At 31.9% G+C, this 6,690-nt stretch overlaps 1 protein-coding gene across 1 annotated transcript in view; it reads right to left on the bottom strand.

Moving 5' to 3' along the window:
• LOC106469256 overlaps positions 1-5,790 on the bottom strand; it is a 253,790-nt gene extending 248,000 nt beyond the window's left edge. Inside the window, exon 1 of the mRNA XM_022398583.1 lies at positions 5,597-5,790. The gene's annotated coding sequence lies outside the window, so the exon portion shown is untranslated. The remainder of the gene's footprint in view (positions 1-5,596) is intronic.
• Between the last annotated feature and the right edge of the window lie 900 nt (positions 5,791-6,690).

Below are 6,690 nucleotides of genomic sequence, written 5' to 3'. Positions count from 1 at the left end.
TTTTACTCTCCTAAAAAATCACGTACTTTACATTGTTCTACTCTCCTGAAAAAGAGTAGAACATGAAAAATAATTTAAATTATGTGTGAAATTGTGAATACTTCTGAACGTGGCTACTTTTAGTCGACAATGTTCCATAATTTAGTATATAATTAATCAGAGACATATTCCACACAAACGTACGATACAATATTACCGAACTAGTGGTTAATACAATTTAGTAAATGTAACTGAAAAATGATCACTGATTGTTACTTAGTCTGTTGAAAACGTATTTAATTTACTTGCTAAACGAAACTTCCATAATAAACCCTGACTTGAAGAGGAAGCAAACATTTTAAAAACACACTGGCAGTCAGTAAGAGTTTCGTGAATAAAACGTGGTCTCTTTTGTTATTTCTGTGCAGTTACCATAATTGTTTTTGTATTGGTTTCATTCTTTTCACCTTTACAGATCTTAAATAATTACATTAATTTTTGTAAGCCTTTATATTACTTAGTTACCAGTAGCAACACTTCAAACCAATGATATTTCTTAATGAGACTAGGAAAGGATTTCGGGCAATGCATAACGATGAATTAAGGTTTATGTATCGTCAGTTTCCTTTAACTACTAGAAGTCATGTGTTTCTAAAACTGATAAATAATTCTGAGGTGCGAAGTTAAACTATCTGATTTTCATAAAAACGCAGGATTTTTCAGACTTCTTTTCCCAATAAATAATAAATTACATTTTGTGACTCATTTACTTTTGATTTCCGGCCCTGTACTTAAGATATTATTATTTATTAAGCAGCTATGACCTTCAACTCATGTTTATTAACATCTTACAAAAAATAGATTTTCTTGGCAACGCTGATACTAGTTATTCTAGTTATCACCCTCTTGTTCTTATTGATCAGGTCTGAAGTTTAGCAAAGAAAGTATCTTTTCGCGTTTTTAAGGTTTAAGAAAATGTAAAATTTGAGCTTGAAAGGGTTTTTAAATGAGGCACAATATAAGCACTAAAATAACATAAAACAACAATATATAAAATAAAACAATATAAACGTAAATAAACTCACGACCTATATCCCCAGAATGTAACTTTATTATCTCAAGAATACGTACTCAAAATATGACTAAAGAGACATTCCATAAAACACACTGTGTGATGGTTATGTATACGTTTCTTACGTCCATAACCAAGCAGAAACACAGAGATATGCTGATTAGGTTTGTGCAAGACTAGGATAGATTTAAAAAGATTATTTTTACAATTTCTAAATTCCGTCGTCACCACATTAATATTTACATACGTATATATATATATATACACACACACTTGTTGTTAAAAACTTTTTGAAAACAAATTACCACAGAAGAATGGTGTTTAAATGAGAGCTCTAAAAGTTGTGAACGAACATGAAAAGTTAGAAAAATAATGGATTTTCTTCCAAGTAGAAAAGAACGAGAAAATGGTAATATTATTGTGTCATAAAGGTTAGTGGCAAGCAGAAATTGTAGCGTTTGTAGTTGTATATAGCTTCTCCAAGTTAAAGTTTACGAACTTAAACTGACATTGTGCATAGCTTTTCTAATTTTAAGTCAAACTTAAGTTGAAACATTTAGAGCATCTCAACTTTATGTTATAAACTCAAGTTAAGATTATTATAGCTTCTTCAAATTGAAGTTACGAACTTCAGTTAAAATTGTGAATAGCTTCTTTAAGTGTAAGTCAAACTTCAGTTGAGATAGTGTAGAACAGAAACTTCAAGTTATAAACTTCAGTTGATATTTTTTATAGCTGCTTCAGTTTTAAGTCAAACTTAAGATAAGATTGTGTATAGCTTACGTTGAAACAATGTAGCGGTCCTCCAACTATTAGCTTGACTCTCTCGAAGAAAGATATAATTATTCACGTGGATTATATTCTCTAGGAACCTCAATGTATTGATCGCAGTGGGTATATTTATACACGGAACTTCATGATGTTCATAAAGATTTGTCGAGTTTTTATTGACATTGGTAACCAGCTTAGATTCTCCTTTTCTGATTGCAAAGCTTATGTTTTGTTTTCTTTTTTAACCATAAAATATAATTATTTCACACGTATAGAAACTTTTAAAGATGTAACACTAAATTTCTGGTGAGTGAAATAAAGTTTCGGTGAATTTTTACTGACTTGGTTTCATCCAAGTGTAATAGAAATGACGTAGCTGCTGAAATTACTGTCTTCCCCAGTTAATTGTTAGTGTTGTATATATATATATATATATATTTGTAATAATATATACATTTTGTAACAGAAACAAAAAAAACATTATTCCAAGGATAAAAACATCAGAAATGACGTCCCGAGTTTTATAAAGTTTGTGGTTGAGAATCATGCCTCTTGTACCCGAAAATTAAAGACCCAAACCAGTTGCTGAATAGTTACTCAATAATACATAAATTGGTTCACAATAGCACTCTTAATATATTAATATCGCTTTTATGATCATTAGAAACACGAATAGCTTCTATTCATATCGGTGTAAAGATACAGGCATTTTCAATGTTGTAAAAACGATCCAGTTTGGGCATTAGGCTTCAAGTTTTGAAGACAAAAATATCTCCCTATTGAATCACTTTCTGTGTTCTAAACTTGTGTACAACTCTGCAAACGATTTTGTTTGTTTGTAATTAAGCGCAAGGCCACACAGTGGACTGGCTACCTGTGCCGTGCCCACCATGAGAATCGAAGCTGTAGTAGTTTCGTATGGTGTTTTTCACACCTCCAAATTCTTTTAGGAGGTGTGTATCAGGGAGTAGGACTAGCACTACTTTGTGTAGTAGGTCTATTAGCATGAGTGTCAAAAACGGAACTGTTTTTTTTATGTGAGTACTAGCGTATAGCCCGTCAAAAATAACGGGATACGTACTACCACCCATAGTGTACCCTAACTTCACATTTCATATTTTGATAAAAAGTTAAGAAAAAACGACCTTTACACCCTACGTACATATATATATATATTTTAAATGTATATTTTAACCAAAGTTTCGTCTTTGCGGCTTCTTCAGGGATAATATACACAATTGATTCTGAGTTGTGTATATTAACCCTGATGAAGCCGCAAAGGCTTTACATATATCTGGAGTTTAAAGGTCGTTTTTTTTTTAAACTTTTTATCAAAATTTGTAAATCTCTCCAGTGTGTACTACAAATTTTGAAAGACACACACTTAATAACTAACAGAAAGAAATAAATTTTTCGAAATCAAACTAGATCAACAAACAGACAGAAAAGTGCAGTCGAAGCAGTCAAACGTCGGTAAATTCCATTGTGAGCCAATCAAAATTATGATTATTCATGAACTGAATTCGTGGCGTATCCATAGAATAATTACCGGTAAAAATCAGTTAGATTAACAACTTCTAATATATAGAAAAGACAGTGCGTTTTGGTAACAGTACGTTCCAATAATGGCTTTTATGTCATGTCGCTTAGCAACAAAAGTATAACCTAATATTGTTGTTAGTCTATATACTGAAAGTATAAAATAAAATGTATAGACAACAAAACTGGAACATATTTGTTGATTTCTTAATTTAAAGTCTCTGTTGATTAAAGAGATTTGTTTTATTTAAAAAAGTTAGTAAATATATTAATTTAGAAATGATTTAAGTATAACATTGAATCGATATTTTTACTTTCATGATAAATTTTATGCACTTGACTCTAGATTAGGTGAGAAATATAGTTAAAACCGCATAGGCTGATTGTAAAATGCAGGATCTGACGAAGAGTGTTAGCTCGAAACGTCATCCTTCTTTAAATAAAAATATATAAAAACTTGGCGATTGTTCAATCTATTATTTAATTTTTCTAGGCTAGGTGATCTCGCACTACATCTTTACTTCAGGCTTATTATACCAACACTCACTACACTTATAAGGTTTCACAGCACACATACCCTCACTAAAATTGTAATGGGCAAATAGTAATCGAGCTATTTCTATATGGATAAATACAGTTTGGCTTTTATGACTCCTCCTATTTCAAGAAATCAAGCGTGACGTGACACATACTGGCTATTTATATAGTTTAGATTAATGAAATGTGTTAAATATTTTATTACTTTTTGTACATGTTTGATAACATAAACCTCAAAAATGGTATTGCTCTTTGTGTAATTCTGATGGCACAAGCATCCAACATGCCATTACTTTTTGTGTACGTCCGATGGAATAAGCATCTTTGGATTTTTGTTTGTTTCTTTGTAATTGGAGACAAAGTTACACAAAGAGCTATCTGTACCGTGCCAACCTTCTCGAATAAGCATCGAAGCTGTGAACAAGAGGCAAAAAAATAAAATAAATGTCTTCTGAGAAAGGGTTTGTAATAACATATTACAAACGTTTTAGGGCTCCTTTCAGAGGGTTTTAATCAATACATTACAAGGTTGTTACAGCATCTTTGAAAAAGCTTGTACTAATACATTACAAACTAATCAACGAACCTTTGAGAGGGTTTGTACCGGTACGTTACAAACTTATTAGTGCATCTCTGAGAGAGTTTGTACCAGTGCTTCACAAACTGATTAGCGCACCTTTGAAAGGGTTTGTACCAGTAAGTTACAAACTAATTAGCGAACCTTTGAGAAGGTTTGTACCAGTACGTTACAAACTAATTAGCGAATCTTTGAGAAGGTTTGTACCAGTACGTTACAAACTAATTAGCGAACCTTTGAGAAGGTTTGTACCAGTACGTTACAAACTAATTAGCGAACCTTTGAGAAGGTTTGTACCAGTACGTTACAAACGAAAAGCCTTAAAACTCTCAGAGAAAAAAAAATGTGCCATAACAGCTTTAAACGCTAGATTTGAATCTGCTTGAGACAGTGACCTTTTCCCTTTACTTTTTTATCTTATTTCTCCCAACATTATATGAGTGGCTGGCGAAGAGAAATTCCAAACTTATTTCTAAGCAAAGTTTCCGTATCGTTCATTTTGATAACTAAAACATGGAATTGGTATTAAACACATTACTACTGAACTGCTTTTGTTCACAACCAACGAACATGTACCCTATCTCTATAATACACACTTAACTGCCTCTGCAGATATGCTGTAATGACGCATTTGCGATTATTACTTATTCGAATATTCAATTATAATGAATTCAACCATTTTGCTCTGTAGACAGATAAAGATAAGCAAGTAGACATACAAAAATATTTTACACGATGCTTCTGGTTTGAGAGTATCATGAAATTGTTTGTAAAAAACAAAAAACATAGTAGAATAAGAAGTACACATTGTTATTATAACAGAAATATTGGTACTTAGAACCATGAGATAATAAGAAGTACAAACTGGTTTATAACATAGAAATATTGGTACTTAGAACCATGAGATAATGAGTACAAACTGTTTTATAATATACAAATATTGGTACTTAGAACCATGAGATAATAAGTACGAACTGTTTTATAACATACAAATATTGGTACTTAGAACCATGAGATAATAAGTACACATTGTTATTATAACATAGAAATATTGGTACTTAGAACCATGATATAGTCAGTGTTTGTAACAAAATGTATATGTGGTTAATTGTTAGACTTACCTTTCTTCTTACATGGAATTCCTTAGCAACCTCTTTTTTTCAACTGTTATCATTTCCTGAATATGTCGATGAACGTTTGCTAGCCGTTTAAAAAGATACGAATTTTGTAAAACTCTTATTCTGGGAATTCCTATTAATTCTGTCGATTTTCAGTTCTGAGAGTACACACTCTTTACTTGAAAGCGCCCAGGTCATACAAACGATCCTCACTCTTAGCTTGGAGTTTTGTACGCAGCGTATACAGCAACAGCGGAACGAACGATTATGGTATGGATTTGTGAATCGCTCATTGGTTTAAACCTTGATGACGTAGACACGCAACATTGAAAATACATATTATGTGTTAGTATCTATGGTTGCGAGATAAATTCCACACAATGCAGATCATTTGCTAGAGATCTGAACAATTCAATGAAAAACTAACAATGTGGGACAATATAACTACTGGCTATGGTAATATTAAGAGCCGGTTTAAAAAAAATACAAAATAGTACAAATCACTGCGTTATGAAATAAGTGATTAACAGAAATCTGTTATCGTATTCTTGACATGCGCAAAAGTCGTAATCAAATGACTTACGAAATATAGCAAGCCTTCTACCATATAATATAGTGAGGGAAACATTCCACTACTACGTGCAATACAGCATAGAACTAAGCACTACCACATAACAACATACAACATAGAACCAGTCATTACCACAGGACATATAAATAGAACGATGTAACATCGCTCGAAGTACAAAAAGAATAAACCACTATCATGAGATATACTATACAGAACAAGCTACTAAGGAAAAGTAAAACTCTGATGCGTTGAAAAACATCTTTCCTGTACATTTAGATTTGTTAATCAGTTGCTACTAGCCTTTACTTAAGCTGTGGTACAGAATCTTTCATTTTCTTTTCGATATCTCCAAAACATATAGCTGCGTGAATTTTCTAAAATCAGTAGCGATTTTCGTAATATTAGGCCATCAAGAAATTAATGTCGGGTTTTTTAGATGAAAAACCTGAACAACTTATATTTATCCAAACAAAATATTTATTAAATGAAATAGTCTCCGTTTTTATCGATGATGCTTTTCCATCTT

Source organism: Limulus polyphemus, unplaced genomic scaffold (genome assembly GCF_000517525.1).
Source record: "Limulus polyphemus unplaced genomic scaffold, Limulus_polyphemus-2.1.2 Scaffold95, whole genome shotgun sequence".
NCBI lineage: Eukaryota > Metazoa > Arthropoda > Merostomata > Xiphosura > Limulidae > Limulus > Limulus polyphemus.
Note: the sequence above shows the minus strand (reverse complement) of the source record. Positions and strands in the feature narration are given on the sequence as shown.